At 44.3% G+C, this 15,863-nt stretch overlaps 29 non-coding genes across 29 annotated transcripts; 14 read left to right on the forward strand and 15 right to left on the reverse strand.

Moving 5' to 3' along the window:
- Positions 1 to 570: 570 nt before the first annotated feature.
- On the reverse strand, positions 571 to 643 carry trnaa-agc (transfer RNA alanine (anticodon AGC)). Its single transcript has one exon. It is a non-coding gene; the product is annotated as a tRNA-Ala (tRNA).
- A 333-nt stretch (positions 644 to 976) lies between these two features.
- On the forward strand, positions 977 to 1,050 carry trnai-aau (transfer RNA isoleucine (anticodon AAU)). Its single transcript has one exon. It is a non-coding gene; the product is annotated as a tRNA-Ile (tRNA).
- Positions 1,051 to 2,108: 1,058 nt separating this feature from the next.
- trnaa-agc (transfer RNA alanine (anticodon AGC)) lies at positions 2,109 to 2,181 on the reverse strand. The gene has a single exon. It is a non-coding gene; the product is annotated as a tRNA-Ala (tRNA).
- Positions 2,182 to 2,877: 696 nt separating this feature from the next.
- trnaa-agc (transfer RNA alanine (anticodon AGC)) lies at positions 2,878 to 2,950 on the reverse strand. The gene has a single exon. It is a non-coding gene; the product is annotated as a tRNA-Ala (tRNA).
- A 333-nt stretch (positions 2,951 to 3,283) lies between these two features.
- Positions 3,284 to 3,357, forward strand: trnai-aau (transfer RNA isoleucine (anticodon AAU)). Its single transcript has one exon. It is a non-coding gene; the product is annotated as a tRNA-Ile (tRNA).
- Positions 3,358 to 4,415: 1,058 nt separating this feature from the next.
- trnaa-agc (transfer RNA alanine (anticodon AGC)) lies at positions 4,416 to 4,488 on the reverse strand. The gene has a single exon. It is a non-coding gene; the product is annotated as a tRNA-Ala (tRNA).
- A 333-nt stretch (positions 4,489 to 4,821) lies between these two features.
- Positions 4,822 to 4,895, forward strand: trnai-aau (transfer RNA isoleucine (anticodon AAU)). Its single transcript has one exon. It is a non-coding gene; the product is annotated as a tRNA-Ile (tRNA).
- A 289-nt stretch (positions 4,896 to 5,184) lies between these two features.
- On the reverse strand, positions 5,185 to 5,257 carry trnaa-agc (transfer RNA alanine (anticodon AGC)). The gene has a single exon. It is a non-coding gene; the product is annotated as a tRNA-Ala (tRNA).
- Positions 5,258 to 5,953: 696 nt separating this feature from the next.
- On the reverse strand, positions 5,954 to 6,026 carry trnaa-agc (transfer RNA alanine (anticodon AGC)). Its single transcript has one exon. It is a non-coding gene; the product is annotated as a tRNA-Ala (tRNA).
- Positions 6,027 to 6,359: 333 nt separating this feature from the next.
- Positions 6,360 to 6,433, forward strand: trnai-aau (transfer RNA isoleucine (anticodon AAU)). Its single transcript has one exon. It is a non-coding gene; the product is annotated as a tRNA-Ile (tRNA).
- A 289-nt stretch (positions 6,434 to 6,722) lies between these two features.
- Positions 6,723 to 6,795, reverse strand: trnaa-agc (transfer RNA alanine (anticodon AGC)). The gene has a single exon. It is a non-coding gene; the product is annotated as a tRNA-Ala (tRNA).
- Positions 6,796 to 7,128: 333 nt separating this feature from the next.
- trnai-aau (transfer RNA isoleucine (anticodon AAU)) lies at positions 7,129 to 7,202 on the forward strand. The gene has a single exon. It is a non-coding gene; the product is annotated as a tRNA-Ile (tRNA).
- A 289-nt stretch (positions 7,203 to 7,491) lies between these two features.
- Positions 7,492 to 7,564, reverse strand: trnaa-agc (transfer RNA alanine (anticodon AGC)). The gene has a single exon. It is a non-coding gene; the product is annotated as a tRNA-Ala (tRNA).
- Positions 7,565 to 8,260: 696 nt separating this feature from the next.
- trnaa-agc (transfer RNA alanine (anticodon AGC)) lies at positions 8,261 to 8,333 on the reverse strand. The gene has a single exon. It is a non-coding gene; the product is annotated as a tRNA-Ala (tRNA).
- A 696-nt stretch (positions 8,334 to 9,029) lies between these two features.
- trnaa-agc (transfer RNA alanine (anticodon AGC)) lies at positions 9,030 to 9,102 on the reverse strand. Its single transcript has one exon. It is a non-coding gene; the product is annotated as a tRNA-Ala (tRNA).
- Positions 9,103 to 9,435: 333 nt separating this feature from the next.
- On the forward strand, positions 9,436 to 9,509 carry trnai-aau (transfer RNA isoleucine (anticodon AAU)). Its single transcript has one exon. It is a non-coding gene; the product is annotated as a tRNA-Ile (tRNA).
- Positions 9,510 to 9,798: 289 nt separating this feature from the next.
- trnaa-agc (transfer RNA alanine (anticodon AGC)) lies at positions 9,799 to 9,871 on the reverse strand. The gene has a single exon. It is a non-coding gene; the product is annotated as a tRNA-Ala (tRNA).
- A 332-nt stretch (positions 9,872 to 10,203) lies between these two features.
- trnai-aau (transfer RNA isoleucine (anticodon AAU)) lies at positions 10,204 to 10,277 on the forward strand. Its single transcript has one exon. It is a non-coding gene; the product is annotated as a tRNA-Ile (tRNA).
- A 289-nt stretch (positions 10,278 to 10,566) lies between these two features.
- trnaa-agc (transfer RNA alanine (anticodon AGC)) lies at positions 10,567 to 10,639 on the reverse strand. The gene has a single exon. It is a non-coding gene; the product is annotated as a tRNA-Ala (tRNA).
- A 333-nt stretch (positions 10,640 to 10,972) lies between these two features.
- Positions 10,973 to 11,046, forward strand: trnai-aau (transfer RNA isoleucine (anticodon AAU)). The gene has a single exon. It is a non-coding gene; the product is annotated as a tRNA-Ile (tRNA).
- Positions 11,047 to 11,335: 289 nt separating this feature from the next.
- Positions 11,336 to 11,408, reverse strand: trnaa-agc (transfer RNA alanine (anticodon AGC)). Its single transcript has one exon. It is a non-coding gene; the product is annotated as a tRNA-Ala (tRNA).
- A 333-nt stretch (positions 11,409 to 11,741) lies between these two features.
- On the forward strand, positions 11,742 to 11,815 carry trnai-aau (transfer RNA isoleucine (anticodon AAU)). Its single transcript has one exon. It is a non-coding gene; the product is annotated as a tRNA-Ile (tRNA).
- A 695-nt stretch (positions 11,816 to 12,510) lies between these two features.
- Positions 12,511 to 12,584, forward strand: trnai-aau (transfer RNA isoleucine (anticodon AAU)). The gene has a single exon. It is a non-coding gene; the product is annotated as a tRNA-Ile (tRNA).
- A 695-nt stretch (positions 12,585 to 13,279) lies between these two features.
- On the forward strand, positions 13,280 to 13,353 carry trnai-aau (transfer RNA isoleucine (anticodon AAU)). Its single transcript has one exon. It is a non-coding gene; the product is annotated as a tRNA-Ile (tRNA).
- Positions 13,354 to 13,642: 289 nt separating this feature from the next.
- Positions 13,643 to 13,715, reverse strand: trnaa-agc (transfer RNA alanine (anticodon AGC)). Its single transcript has one exon. It is a non-coding gene; the product is annotated as a tRNA-Ala (tRNA).
- A 333-nt stretch (positions 13,716 to 14,048) lies between these two features.
- On the forward strand, positions 14,049 to 14,122 carry trnai-aau (transfer RNA isoleucine (anticodon AAU)). The gene has a single exon. It is a non-coding gene; the product is annotated as a tRNA-Ile (tRNA).
- A 695-nt stretch (positions 14,123 to 14,817) lies between these two features.
- On the forward strand, positions 14,818 to 14,891 carry trnai-aau (transfer RNA isoleucine (anticodon AAU)). The gene has a single exon. It is a non-coding gene; the product is annotated as a tRNA-Ile (tRNA).
- Positions 14,892 to 15,180: 289 nt separating this feature from the next.
- trnaa-agc (transfer RNA alanine (anticodon AGC)) lies at positions 15,181 to 15,253 on the reverse strand. The gene has a single exon. It is a non-coding gene; the product is annotated as a tRNA-Ala (tRNA).
- A 333-nt stretch (positions 15,254 to 15,586) lies between these two features.
- Positions 15,587 to 15,660, forward strand: trnai-aau (transfer RNA isoleucine (anticodon AAU)). Its single transcript has one exon. It is a non-coding gene; the product is annotated as a tRNA-Ile (tRNA).
- Positions 15,661 to 15,863: the final 203 nt, after the last annotated feature.

The following is a 15,863-nucleotide window of genomic DNA, read 5'->3' on the forward strand; positions in this document are numbered from 1 at the left end:
ACTTGCATTTTAGCAGTGGCTCAAAGGTTGAGTAGATTTAATTTGATCGTTGACCGCCAATCAACCAAGAAGAGAAGGAAACTGGAGGTGTCAACTAATGTCTGTGCTTGGTCGATTACCGCAGACATCCCTCCTCATACCATTTGTATACTTTCATGGAACAGGCCTACCTCAGCCACACAACTTGCAGAAAGCTTCCATCATGTAGGCCGGTTAGCTCAGCTGGTTAGAGCGTGGTGCTAATAACGCCAAGGTCATGGATTCGATCCCCATACGGGCCATTGATGATAGTCTTTTGGATCAGATATGAGGCGGATTAGTGTTATTTTGGGTCTCTCAAATGCCAACTTGTATGGTGGAGATCAGAAAGTCTTGTCGGACGGTGTGGACTTTTGACATGTGCAAGCCCTTATTGTTGAGTACTCATATAGTACGAATCACATGTTTAAGGTGACACATTCTAACAGAGATTTGGCATGTAGTGTGTGAAAAGAATTATGGAAGCGTCAGGGTCAAAAAACATGCACCAATTTTCTTTTTCACTATCGAGCATGACTGAAATGCCTATAATGGAGAATGTGGGCATCGATCCCACTACCTCTCGCATGCTAAGCGAGCGCTCTACCACTTGAGCTAATTCCCCTTGTAGGCTCAGTGCTCTTGTTGTTCAGATCCTGGACAAAAGCTCAAGTCCAAACTGAGAGTGCAAAGCTCTACAGACACTGCAATTGATGATTTTTACATTTCTTTACTGTGAACAGCTGCATGGACTTGCATTTTAGCAGTGGCTCAAAGGTTGAGTAGATTTAATTTGATCGTTGACCGCCAATCAACCAAGACGAGAAGGAAACTGGAGGTGTCAACTAATGTCTGTGCTTGGTCGATTACCGCAGACATCCCTCCTCATACCATTTGTATACTTTCATGGAACAGGCCTACCTCAGCCACACAACTTGCAGAAAGACTCCATCATGTAGGCCGGTTAGCTCAGCTGGTTAGAGCGTGGTGCTAATAACGCCAAGGTCATGGGTTCGATCCCCATACGGGCCATTGATGATAGTCTTTTGGATCAGATATGAGGCGGATTAGTGTTATTTTGGGTCTCTCAAATGCCAACTTGTATGGTGGAGATCAGAAAGTCTTGTCGGACGGTGTGGACTTTTGACATGTGCAAGCCCTTATTGTTGAGTACTCATATAGTACGAATCACATGTTTAAGGTGACACATTCTAACAGAGATTTGGCATGTAGTGTGTGAAAAGAATTATGGAAGCGTCAGGGTCAAAAAACATGCACCAATTTTCTTTTTCACTATCGAGCATGACTGAAATGCCTATAATGGAGAACGTGGGCATCGATCCCACTACCTCTCGCATGCTAAGCGAGCGCTCTACCACTTGAGCTAATTCCCCTTGTAGGCTCAGTGCTCTTGTTGTTCAGATCCTGGACAAAAGCTCAAGTCCAAACTGAGAGTGCAAAGCTCTACAGACACTGCAATTGATGATTTTTACATTTCTTTACTGTGAACAGCTGCATGGACTTGCATTTTAGCAGTGGCTCAAAGGTTGAGTAGATTTAATTTGATCGTTGACCGCCAATCAACCAAGAAGAGAAGGAAACTGGAGGTGTCAACTAATGTCTGTGCTTGGTTGATTACCGCAGACATCCCTCCTCATACCATTTGTATACTTTCATGGAACAGGCCTACCTCAGCCACACAACTTGCAGAAAGACTCCATCATGTAGGCCGGTTAGCTCAGCTGGTTAGAGAGTGGTGCTAATAATGCCAAGGTCATGGGTTCGATCCCCATACGGGCCATTGATGATAGTCTTTTGGATCAGATATGAGGCGGATTAGTGTTATTTTGGGTCTCTCAAATGCCAACTTGTATGGTGGAGATCAGAAAGTCTTGTCGGACGGTGAGGACTCTTGACATGTGCAAGCCCTTATTGTTGAGTACTCATATAGTACGAATCACATGTTTAAGGTGACACATTCTAACAGAGATTTGGCATGTAGTGTGTGAAAAGAATTATGGAAGCGTCAGGGTCAAAAAACATGCACCAATTTTCTTTTTCACTATCGAGCATGACTCAAATGCCTATAATGGAGAATGTGGGCATCGATCCCACTACCTCTCGCATGCTAAGCGAGCGCTCTACCACTTGAGCTAATTCCCCTTGTAGGCTCAGTGCTCTTGTTGTTCAGATCCTGGACAAAAGCTCAAGTCCAAACTGAGAGTGCAAAGCTCTACAGACACTGCAATTGATGATTTTTACATTTCTTTACTGTGAACAGCTGCATGGACTTGCATTTTAGCAGTGGCTCAAAGGTTGAGTAGATTTAATTTGATCGTTGACCGCCAATCAACCAAGAAGAGAAGGAAACTGGAGGTGTCAACTAATGTCTGTGCTTGGTTGATTACCGCAGACATCCCTCCTCATACCATTTGTATACTTTCATGGAACAGGCCTACCTCAGCCACACAACTTGCAGAAAGACTCCATCATGTAGGCCGGTTAGCTCAGCTGGTTAGAGAGTGGTGCTAATAATGCCAAGGTCATGGGTTCGATCCCCATACGGGCCATTGATGATAGTCTTTTGGATCAGATATGAGGCGGATTAGTGTTATTTTGGGTCTCTCAAATGCCAACTTGTATGGTGGAGATCAGAAAGTCTTGTCGGACGGTGAGGACTCTTGACATGTGCAAGCCCTTATTGTTGAGTACTCATATAGTACGAATCACATGTTTAAGGTGACACATTCTAACAGAGATTTGGCATGTAGTGTGTGAAAAGAATTATGGAGGCGTCAGGGTCAAAAAACATGCACCAATTTTCTTTTTCACTATCGAGCATGACTGAAATGCCTATAATGGAGAATGTGGGCATCGATCCCACTACCTCTCGCATGCTAAGCGAGCGCTCTACCACTTGAGCTAATTCCCCTTGTAGGCTCAGTGCTCTTGTTGTTCAGATCCTGGACAAAAGCTCAAGTCCAAACTGAGAGTGCAAAGCTCTACAGACACTGCAATTGATGATTTTTACATTTCTTTACTGTGAACAGCTGCATGGACTTGCATTTTAGCAGTGGCTCAAAGGTTGAGTAGATTTAATTTGATCGTTGACCGCCAATCAACCAAGAAGAGAAGGAAACTGGAGGTGTCAACTAATGTCTGTGCTTGGTCGATTACCGCAGACATCCCTCCTCATACCATTTGTATACTTTCATGGAACAGGCCTACCTCAGCCACACAACTTGCAGAAAGACTCCATCATGTAGGCCGGTTAGCTCAGCTGGTTAGAGCGTGGTGCTAATAACGCCAAGGTCATGGGTTCGATCCCCATACGGGCCATTGATGATAGTCTTTTGGATCAGATATGAGGCGGATTAGTGTTATTTTGGGTCTCTCAAATGCGAACTTGTATGGTGGAGATCAGAAAGTCTTGTCGGACGGTGTGGACTCTTGACATGTGCAAGCCCTTATTGTTGAGTACTCATATAGTACGAATCACATGTTTAAGGTGACACATTCTAACAGAGATTTGGCATGTAGTGTGTGAAAAGAATTATGGAGGCGTCAGGGTCAAAAAACATGCACCAATTTTCTTTTTCACTATCGAGCATGACTGAAATGCCTATAATGGAGAATGTGGGCATCGATCTCACTACCTCTCGCATGCTAAGCGAGCGCTCTACCACTTGAGCTAATTCACCTACGAGGCTCAGTGTTCTTGTTGTTCAGATCCTGGACAAAAGCTCAAGTCCAAACTGAGAGTGCAAAGCTCTACAGACACTGCAATTGATGATTTTTACATTTCTTTACTGTGAACAGCTGCATGGACTTGCATTTTAGCAGTGGCTCAAAGGTTGAGTAGATTTAATTTGATCGTTGACCGCCAATCAACCAAGAAGAGAAGGAAACTGGAGGTGTCAACTAATGTCTGTGCTTGGTCGATTACCGCAGACATCCCTCCTCATACCATTTGTATACTTTCATGGAACAGGCCTACCTCAGCCACACAACTTGCAGAAAGACTCCATCATGTAGGCCGGTTAGCTCAGCTGGTTAGAGAGTGGTGCTAATAATGCCAAGGTCATGGGTTCGATCCCCATACGGGCCATTGATGATAGTCTTTTGGATCAGATATGAGGCGGATTAGTGTTATTTTGGGTCTCTCAAATGCCAACTTGTATGGTGGAGATCAGAAAGTCTTGTCGGACGGTGTGGACTCTTGACATGTGCAAGTCCTTTTTGTTGAGTACTCATATAGTACGAATCACATGTTTAAGGTGACACATTCTAACAGAGATTTGGCATGTAGTGTGTGAAAAGAATTATGGAAGCGTCAGGGTCAAAAAACATGCACCAATTTTCTTTTTCACTATCGAGCATGACTGAAATGCCTATAATGGAGAATGTGGGCATCGATCCCACTACCTCTCGCATGCTAAGCGAGCGCTCTACCACTTGAGCTAATTCCCCTTGTAGGCTCAGTGCTCTTGTTGTTCAGATCCTGGACAAAAGCTCAAGTCCAAACTGAGAGTGCAAAGCTCTACAGACACTGCAATTGATGATTTTTACATTTCTTTACTGTGAACAGCTGCATGGACTTGCATTTTAGCAGTGGCTCAAAGGTTGAGTAGATTTAATTTGATCGTTGACCGCCAATCAACCAAGAAGAGAAGGAAACTGGAGGTGTCAACTAATGTCTGTGCTTGGTCGATTACCGCAGACATCCCTCCTCATACCATTTGTATACTTTCATGGAACAGGCCTACCTCAGCCACACAACTTGCAGAAAGACTCCATCATGTAGGCCGGTTAGCTCAGCTGGTTAGAGCGTGGTGCTAATAACGCCAAGGTCATGGGTTCGATCCCCATACGGGCCTTTGATGATAGTCTTTTGGATCAGATATGAGGCGGATTAGTGTTATTTTGGGTCTCTCAAATGCCAACTTGTATGGTGGAGATCAGAAAGTCTTGTCGGACGGTGTGGACTTTTGACATGTGCAAGCCCTTATTGTTGAGTACTCATATAGTACGAATCACATGTTTAAGGTGACACATTCTAACAGAGATTTGGCATGTAGTGTGTGAAAAGAATTATGGAAGCGTCAGGGTCAAAAAACATGCACCAATTTTCTTTTTCACTATCGAGCATGACTGAAATGCCTATAATGGAGAATGTGGGCATCGATCCCACTACCTCTCGCATGCTAAGCGAGCGCTCTACCACTTGAGCTAATTCCCCTTGTAGGCTCAGTGCTCTTGTTGTTCAGATCCTGGACAAAAGCTCAAGTCCAAACTGAGAGTGCAAAGCTCTACAGACACTGCAATTGATGATTTTTACATTTCTTTACTGTGAACAGCTGCATGGACTTGCATTTGAGCAGTGGCTCAAAGGTTGAGTAGATTTAATTTGATCGTTGACCGCCAATCAACCAAGAAGAGAAGGAAACTGGAGGTGTCAACTAATGTCTGTGCTTGGTCGATTACCGCAGACATCCCTCCTCATACCATTTGTATACTTTCATGGAACAGGCCTACCTCAGCCACACAACTTGCAGAAAGCCTCCATCATGTAGGCCGGTTAGCTCAGCTGGTTAGAGAGTGGTGCTAATAATGCCAAGGTCATGGGTTCGATCCCCATACGGGCCATTGATGATAGTCTTTTGGATCAGATATGAGGCGGATTAGTGTTATTTTGGGTCTCTCAAATGCCAACTTGTATGGTGGAGATCAGAAAGTCTTGTCGGACGGTGTGGACTCTTGACATGTGCAAGCCCTTATTGTTGAGTACTCATATAGTACGAATCACATGTTTAAGGTGACACATTCTAACAGAGATTTGGCATGTAGTGTGTGAAAAGAATTATGGAAGCGTCAGGGTCAAAAAACATGCACCAATTTTCTTTTTCACTATCGAGCATGACTGAAATGCCTATAATGGAGAATGTGGGCATCGATCCCACTACCTCTCGCATGCTAAGCGAGCGCTCTACCACTTGAGCTAATTCCCCTTGTAGGCTCAGTGCTCTTGTTGTTCAGATCCTGGACAAAAGCTCAAGTCCAAACTGAGAGTGCAAAGCTCTACAGACACTGCAATTGATGATTTTTACATTTCTTTACTGTGAACAGCTGCATGGACTTGCATTTTAGCAGTGGCTCAAAGGTTGAGTAGATTTAATTTGATCGTTGACCGCCAATCAACCAAGAAGAGAAGGAAACTGGAGGTGTCAACTAATGTCTGTGCTTGGTCGATTACCGCAGACATCCCTCCTCATACCATTTGTATACTTTCATGGAACAGGCCTACCTCAGCCACACAACTTGCAGAAAGCCTCCATCATGTAGGCCGGTTAGCTCAGCTGGTTAGAGCGTGGTGCTAATAACGCCAAGGTCATGGGTTCGATCCCCATACGGGCCATTGATGATAGTCTTTTGGATCAGATATGAGGCGGATTAGTGTTATTTTGGGTCTCTCAAATTCCAACTTGTATGGTGGAGATCAGAAAGTCTTGTCGGACGGTGTGGACTCTTGACATGTGCGAGCCCTTATTGTTGAGTACTCATATAGTACGAATCACATGTTTAAGGTGACACATTCTAACAGAGATTTGGCATGTAGTGTGTGAAAAGAATTATGGAAGCGTCAGGGTCAAAAAACATGCACCAATTTTCTTTTTCACTATCGAGCATGACTGAAATGCCTATAATGGAGAATGTGGGCATCGATCCCACTACCTCTCGCATGCTAAGCGAGCGCTCTACCACTTGAGCTAATTCCCCTACTAGGCTCAGTGCTCTTGTTGTTCAGATCCTGGACAAAAGCTCAAGTCCAAACTGAGAGTGCAAAGCTCTACAGACACTGCAATTGATGATTTTTACATTTCTTTACTGTGAACAGCTGCATGGACTTGCATTTTAGCAGTGGCTCAAAGGTTGAGTAGATTTAATTTGATCGTTGACCGCCAATCAACCAAGAAGAGAAGGAAACTGGAGGTGTCAACTAATGTCTGTGCTTGGTCGATTACCGCAGACATCCCTCCTCATACCATTTGTATACTTTCATGGAACAGGCCTACCTCAGCCACACAACTTGCAGAAAGCCTCCATCATGTAGGCCGGTTAGCTCAGCTGGTTAGAGCGTGGTGCTAATAACGCCAAGGTCATGGGTTCGATCCCCATACGGGCCATTGATGATAGTCTTTTGGATCAGATATGAGGCGGATTAGTGTTATTTTGGGTCTCTCAAATGCCAACTTGTATGGTGGAGATCAGAAAGTCTTGTCGGACGGTGTGGACTCTTGACATGTGCAAGCCCTTATTGTTGAGTACTCATATAGTACGAATCACATGTTTAAGGTGACACATTCTAACAGAGATTTGGCATGTAGTGTGTGAAAAGAATTATGGAAGTGTCAGGGTCAAAAAACATGCACCAATTTTCTTTTTCACTATCGAGCATGACTGAAATGCCTATAATGGAGAATGTGGGCATCGATCCCACTACCTCTCGCATGCTAAGCGAGCGCTCTACCACTTGAGCTAATTCCCCTTGTAGGCTCAGTGCTCTTGTTGTTCAGATCCTGGACAAAAGCTCAAGTCCAAACTGAGAGTGCAAAGCTCTACAGACACTGCAATTGATGATTTTTACATTTCTTTACTGTGAACAGCTGCATGGACTTGCATTTTAGCAGTGGCTCAAAGGTTGAGTAGATTTAATTTGATCGTTGACCGCCAATCAACCAAGAAGAGAAGGAAACTGGAGGTGTCAACTAATGTCTGTGCTTGGTCGATTACCGCAGACATCCCTCCTCATACCATTTGTATACTTTCATGGAACAGGCCTACCTCAGCCACACAACTTGCAGAAAGACTCCATCATGTAGGCCGGTTAGCTCAGCTGGTTAGAGCGTGGTGCTAATAACGCCAAGGTCATAGGTTCGATCCCCATACGGGCCATTGATGATAGTCTTTTGGATCAGATATGAGGCGGATTAGTGTTATTTTGGGTCTCTCAAATGCCAACTTGTATGGTGGAGATCAGAAAGTCTTGTCGGACGGTGTGGACTCTTGACATGTGCGAGCCCTTATTGTTGAGTACTCATATAGTACGAATCACATGTTTAAGGTGACACATTCTAACAGAGATTTGGCATGTAGTGTGTGAAAAGAATTATGGAAGCGTCAGGGTCAAAAAACATGCACCAATTTTCTTTTTCACTATCGAGCATGACTGAAATGCCTATAATGGAGAATGTGGGCATCGATCCCACTACCTCTCGCATGCTAAGCGAGCGCTCTACCACTTGAGCTAATTCCCCTTGTAGGCTCAGTGCTCTTGTTGTTCAGATCCTGGACAAAAGCTCAAGTCCAAACTGAGAGTGCAAAGCTCTACAGACACTGCAATTGATGATTTTTACATTTCTTTACTGTGAACAGCTGCATGGACTTGCATTTTAGCAGTGGCTCAAAGGTTGAGTAGATTTAATTTGATCGTTGACCGCCAATCAACCAAGAAGAGAAGGAAACTGGAGGTGTCAACTAATGTCTGTGCTTGGTCGATTACCGCAGACATCCCTCCTCATACCATTTGTATACTTTCATGGAACAGGCCTACCTCAGCCACACAACTTGCAGAAAGACTCCATCATGTAGGCCGGTTAGCTCAGCTGGTTAGAGCGTGGTGCTAATAACGCCAAGGTCATAGGTTCGATCCCCATACGGGCCATTGATGATAGTCTTTTGGATCAGATATGAGGCGGATTAGTGTTATTTTGGGTCTCTCAAATGCCAACTTGTATGGTGGAGATCAGAAAGTCTTGTCGGACGGTGTGGACTCTTGACATGTGCGAGCCCTTATTGTTGAGTACTCATATAGTACGAATCACATGTTTAAGGTGACACATTCTAACAGAGATTTGGCATGTAGTGTGTGAAAAGAATTATGGAAGCGTCAGGGTCAAAAAACATGCACCAATTTTCTTTTTCACTATCGAGCATGACTGAAATGCCTATAATGGAGAATGTGGGCATCGATCCCACTACCTCTCGCATGCTAAGCGAGCGCTCTACCACTTGAGCTAATTCCCCTAGGAAGCTCAGTGCTCTTGTTGTTCAGATCCTGGACAAAAGCTCAAGTCCAAACTGAGAGTGCAAAGCTCTACAGACACTGCAATTGATGATTTTTACATTTCTTTACTGTGAACAGCTGCATGGACTTGCATTTTAGCAGTGGCTCAAAGGTTGAGTAGATTTAATTTGATCGTTGACCGCCAATCAACCAAGAAGAGAAGGAAACTGGAGGTGTCAACTAATGTCTGTGCTTGGTCGATTACCGCAGACATCCCTCCTCATACCATTTGTATACTTTCATGGAACAGGCCTACCTCAGCCACACAACTTGCAGAAAGCCTCCATCATGTAGGCCGGTTAGCTCAGCTGGTTAGAGCGTGGTGCTAATAACGCCAAGGTCATGGGTTCGATCCCCATACGGGCCATTGATGATAGTCTTTTGGATCAGATATGAGGCGGATTAGTGTTATTTTGGGTCTCTCAAATTCCAACTTGTATGGTGGAGATCAGAAAGTCTTGTCGGACGGTGTGGACTCTTGACATGTGCGAGCCCTTATTGTTGAGTACTCATATAGTACGAATCACATGTTTAAGGTGACACATTCTAACAGAGATTTGGCATGTAGTGTGTGAAAAGAATTATGGAAGCGTCAGGGTCAAAAAACATGCACCAATTTTCTTTTTCACTATCGAGCATGACTGAAATGCCTATAATGGAGAATGTGGGCATCGATCCCACTACCTCTCGCATGCTAAGCGAGCGCTCTACCACTTGAGCTAATTCCCCTACTAGGCTCAGTGCTCTTGTTGTTCAGATCCTGGACAAAAGCTCAAGTCCAAACTGAGAGTGCAAAGCTCTACAGACACTGCAATTGATGATTTTTACATTTCTTTACTGTGAACAGCTGCATGGACTTGCATTTAGCAGTGGCTCAAAGGTTGAGTAGATTTAATTTGATCGTTGACCGCCAATCAACCAAGAAGAGAAGGAAACTGGAGGTGTCAACTAATGTCTGTGCTTGGTCGATTACCGCAGACATCCCTCCTCATACCATTTGTATACTTTCATGGAACAGGCCTACCTCAGCCACACAACTTGCAGAAAGCCTCCATCATGTAGGCCGGTTAGCTCAGCTGGTTAGAGCGTGGTGCTAATAATGCCAAGGTCATGGGTTCGATCCCCATACGGGCCATTGATGATAGTCTTTTGGATCAGATATGAGGCGGATTAGTGTTATTTTGGGTCTTTCAAATTCCAACTTGTATGGTGGAGATCAGAAAGTCTTGTCGGACGGTGTGGACTCTTGACATGTGCGAGCCCTTATTGTTGAGTACTCATATAGTACGAATCACATGTTTAAGGTGACACATTCTAACAGAGATTTGGCATGTAGTGTGTGAAAAGAATTATGGAAGCGTCAGGGTCAAAAAACATGCACCAATTTTCTTTTTCACTATCGAGCATGACTGAAATGCCTATAATGGAGAATGTGGGCATCGATCCCACTACCTCTCGCATGCTAAGCGAGCGCTCTACCACTTGAGCTAATTCCCCTTGTAGGCTCAGTGCTCTTGTTGTTCAGATCCTGGACAAAAGCTCAAGTCCAAACTGAGAGTGCAAAGCTCTACAGACACTGCAATTGATGATTTTTACATTTCTTTACTGTGAACAGCTGCATGGACTTGCATTTTAGCAGTGGCTCAAAGGTTGAGTAGATTTAATTTGATCGTTGACCGCCAATCAACCAAGAAGAGAAGGAAACTGGAGGTGTCAACTAATGTCTGTGCTTGGTCGATTACCGCAGACATCCCTCCTCATACCATTTGTATACTTTCATGGAACAGGCCTACCTCAGCCACACAACTTGCAGAAAGCTTCCATCATGTAGGCCGGTTAGCTCAGCTGGTTAGAGCGTGGTGCTAATAACGCCAAGGTCATGGGTTCGATCCCCATACGGGCCATTGATGATAGTCTTTTGGATCAGATATGAGGCGGATTAGTGTTATTTTGGGTCTCTCAAATGCCAACTTGTATGGTGGAGATCAGAAAGTCTTGTCGGACGGTGTGGACTCTTGACATGTGCAAGCCCTTATTGTTGAGTACTCATATAGTACGAATCACATGTTTAAGGTGACACATTCTAACAGAGATTTGGCAAGTAGTGTGTGAAAAGAATTATGGCAGCGTCAGGGTCAAAAAACATGCACCAATTTTCTTTTTCACTATCGAGCATGACTGAAATGCCTATAATGGAGAATGTGGGCATCGATCCCACTACCTCTCACATGCTAAGCGAGCGCTCTACCACTTGAGCTAATTCCCCTAGTAGGGTCAATGCTCTTGTTGTTCAGATCCTGGACAAAAGCTCAAGTCCAAACTGAGAGTGCAAAGCTCTACAGACACTGCAATTGATGATTTTTACATTTCTTTACTGTGAACAGCTGCATGGACTTGCATTTTAGCAGTGGCTCAAAGGTTGAGTAGATTTAATTTGATCGTTGACCGCCAATCAACCAAGAAGAGAAGGAAACTGAAGGTGTCAACTAATGTCTGTGCTTGGTCGATTACCGCAGACATCCCTCCTCATACCATTTGTATACTTTCATGGAACAGGCCTACCTCAGCCACACAACTTGCAGAAAGCCTCCATCATGTAGGCCGGTTAGCTCAGCTGGTTAGAGCGTGGTGCTAATAACGCCAAGGTCATGGGTTCGATCCCCATACGGGCCATTGATGATAGTCTTTTGGATCAGATATGAGGCGGATTAGTGTTATTTTGGGTCTCTCAAATGCCAACTTGTATGGTGGAGATCAGAAAGTCTTGTCGGACGGTGTGGACTCTTGACATGTGCAAGCCCTTATTGTTGAGTACTCATATAGTACGAATCACATGTTTAAGGTGACACATTCTAACAGAGATTTGGCAAGTAGTGTGTGAAAAGAATTATGGCAGCGTCAGGGTCAAAAAACATGCACCAATTTTCTTTTTCACTATCGAGCATGACTGAAATGCCTATAATGGAGAATGTGGACATCGATCCCACTACCTCTCGCATGCTAAGCGAGCGCTCTACCACTTGAGCTAATTCCCCTACGAGGCTCAGTGTTCTTGTTGTTCAGATCCTCGACAAAAGCTCAAGTCCAAACTGAGAGTGCAAAGCTCTACAGACACTGCAATTGATGATTTTTACATTTCTTTACTGTGAACAGCTGCATGGACTTGCATTTTAGCAGTGGCTCAAAGGTTGAGTAGATTTAATTTGATCGTTGACCGCCAATCAACCAAGAAGAGAAGGAAACTGGAGGTGTCAACTAATGTCTGTGCTTGGTCGATTACCGCAAACATCCCTCCTCATACCATTTGTATACTTTCATGGAACAGGCCTACCTCAGCCACACAACTTGCAGAAAGCCTCCATCATGTAGGCCGGTTAGCTCAGCTGGTTAGAGCGTGGTGCTAATAACGCCAAGGTCATGGGTTCGATCCCCATACGGGCCATTGATGATAGTCTTTTGGATCAGATATGAGGCGGATTAGTGTTATTTTGGGTCTCTCAAATGCCAACTTGTATGGTGGAGATCAGAAAGTCTTGTCGGACGGTGTGGACTCTTGACATGTGCGAGCCCTTATTGTTGAGTACTCATATAGTACGAATCACATGTTTAAGGTGACACATTCTAACAGAGATTTGGCATGTAGTGTGTGAAAAGAATTATGGAAGCGTCAGGGTCAAAAAACATGCACCAATTTTCTTTTTCACTATCGAGCATGACTGAAATGCCTATAATGGAGAATGTGGGCATCGATCCCACTACCTCTTACATGCTAAGCGAGCGCTCTACCACTTGAGCTAATTCCCCTAGTAGGCTCAGTGCTCTTGTTGTTCAGATCCTGGACAAAAGCTCAAGTCCAAACTGAGAGTGCAAAGCTCTACAGACACTGCAATTGATGATTTTTACATTTCTTTACTGTGAACAGCTGCATGGACTTGCATTTTAGCAGTGGCTCAAAGGTTGAGTAGATTTAATTTGATCGTTGACCGCCAATCAACCAAGAAGAGAAGGGAACTGGAGGTGTCAACTAATGTCTGTGCTTGGTCGATTACCGCAGACATCCCTCCTCATACCATTTGTATACTTTCATGGAAAAGGCCTACCTCAGCCACACAACTTGCAGAAAGCATCCATCATGTAGGCCGGTTAGCTCAGCTGGTTAGAGCGTGGTGCTAATAACGCCAAGGTCATGGGTTCGATCCCCATACGGGCCATTGATGATAGTCTTTTGGATCAGATATGAGGCGGATTAGTGTTATTTTGGGTCTCTCAAATTCCAACTTGTATGGTGGAGATCAGAAAGTCTTGTCGGACAGTGTGGACTCTTGACATGTGCGAGCCCTTATTGTTGAGTACTCATATAGTACGAATCACATGTTTAAGGTGACACATTCTAACAGAGATTTGGCATGTAGTGTGTGAAAAGAATTATGGAAGCGTCAGGGTCAAAAAACATGCACCAATTTTCTTTTTCACTATCGAGCATGACTCAAATGCCTATAATGGAGAATGTGGGCATCGATCCCACTACCTCTCGCATGCTAAGCGAGCGCTCTACCACTTGAGCTAATTCCCCTACTAGGCTCAGTGCTCTTGTTGTTCAGATCCTGGACAAAAGCTCAAGTCCAAACTGAGAGTGCAAAGCTCTACAGACACTGCAATTGATGATTTTTACATTTCTTTACTGTGAACAGCTGCATGGACTTGCATTTTAGCAGTGGCTCAAAGGTTGAGTAGATTTAATTTGATCGTTGACCGCCAATCAACCAAGAAGAGAAGGAAACTGGAGGTGTCAACTAATGTCTGTGCTTGGTCGATTACCGCAGACATCCCTCCTCATACCATTTGTATACTTTCATGGAACAGGCCTACCTCAGCCACACAACTTGCAGAAAGCCTCCCTCATGTAGGCCGGTTAGCTCAGCTGGTTAGAGCGTGGTGCTAATAACGCCAAGGTCATGGGTTCGATCCCCATACGGGCCATTGATGATAGTCTTTTGGATCAGATATGAGGCGGATTAGTGTTATTTTGGGTCTCTCAAATTCCAACTTGTATGGTGGAGATCAGAAAGTCTTGTCGGACGGTGTGGACTCTTGACATGTGCGAGCCCTTATTGTTGAGTACTCATATAGTACGAATCACATGTTTAAGGTGACACATTCTAACAGAGATTTGGCATGTAGTGTGTGAAAAGAATTATGGAGGCGTCAGGGTCAAAAAACATGCACCAATTTTCTTTTTCACTATCGAGCATGACTGAAATGCCTGTAATGGAGAATGTGGGCATCGATCCCACTACCTCTTACATGCTAAGCGAGCGCTCTACCACTTGAGCTAATTCCCCTAGTAGGCTCAGTGCTCTTGTTGTTCAGATCCTGGACAAAAGCTCAAGTCCAAACTGAGAGTGCAAAGCTCTACAGACACTGCAATTGATGATTTTTACATTTCTTTACTGTGAACAGCTGCATGGACTTGCATTTTAGCAGTGGCTCAAAGGTTGAGTAGATTTAATTTGATCGTTGACCGCCAATCAACCAAGAAGAGAAGGGAACTGGAGGTGTCAACTAATGTCTGTGCTTGGTCGATTACCGCAGACATCCCTCCTCATACCATTTGTATACTTTCATGGAAAAGGCCTACCTCAGCCACACAACTTGCAGAAAGCATCCATCATGTAGGCCGGTTAGCTCAGCTGGTTAGAGCGTGGTGCTAATAACGCCAAGGTCATGGGTTCGATCCCCATACGGGCCATTGATGATAGTCTTTTGGATCAGATATGAGGCGGATTAGTGTTATTTTGGGTCTCTCAAATTCCAACTTGTATGGTGGAGATCAGAAAGTCTTGTCGGACAGTGTGGACTCTTGACATGTGCGAGCCCTTATTGTTGATTACTCATATAGTACGAATCACATGTTTAAGGTGACACATTCTAACAGAGATTTGGCATGTAGTGTGTGAAAAGAATTATCGAAGCGTCAGGGTCAAAAAACATGCACCAATTTTCTTTTTCACTATCGAGCATGACTCAAATGCCTATAATGGAGAATGTGGGCATCGATCCCACTACCTCTCGCATGCTAAGCGAGCGCTCTACCACTTGAGCTAATTCCCCTACTAGGCTCAGTGCTCTTGTTGTTCAGATCCTGGACAAAAGCTCAAGTCCAAACTGAGAGTGCAAAGCTCTACAGACACTGCAATTGATGATTTTTACATTTCTTTACTGTGAACAGCTGCATGGACTTGCATTTTAGCAGTGGCTCAAAGGTTGAGTAGATTTAATTTGATCGTTGACCGCCAATCAACCAAGAAGAGAAGGAAACTGGAGGTGTCAACTAATGTCTGTGCTTGGTCGATTACCGCAGACATCCCTCCTCATACCATTTGTATACTTTCATGGAACAGGCCTACCTCAGCCACACAACTTGCAGAAAGCCTCCCTCATGTAGGCCGGTTAGCTCAGCTGGTTAGAGCGTGGTGCTAATAACGCCAAGGTCATGGGTTCGATCCCCATACGGGCCATTGATGATAGTCTTTTGGATCAGATATGAGGCGGATTAGTGTTATTTTGGGTCTCTCAAATTCCAACTTGTATGGTGGAGATCAGAAAGTCTTGTCGGACGGTGTGGACTCTTGACATGTGTGAGCCCTTATTGTTGAGTACTCATATAGTACGAATCACATGTTTAAGGTGACACATTCTAACAGAGATTTGGCATGTAGTG

Source organism: Brachyhypopomus gauderio, unplaced genomic scaffold, assembly GCF_052324685.1.
Source record: "Brachyhypopomus gauderio isolate BG-103 unplaced genomic scaffold, BGAUD_0.2 sc77, whole genome shotgun sequence".
Lineage (NCBI taxonomy): Eukaryota > Metazoa > Chordata > Actinopteri > Gymnotiformes > Hypopomidae > Brachyhypopomus > Brachyhypopomus gauderio.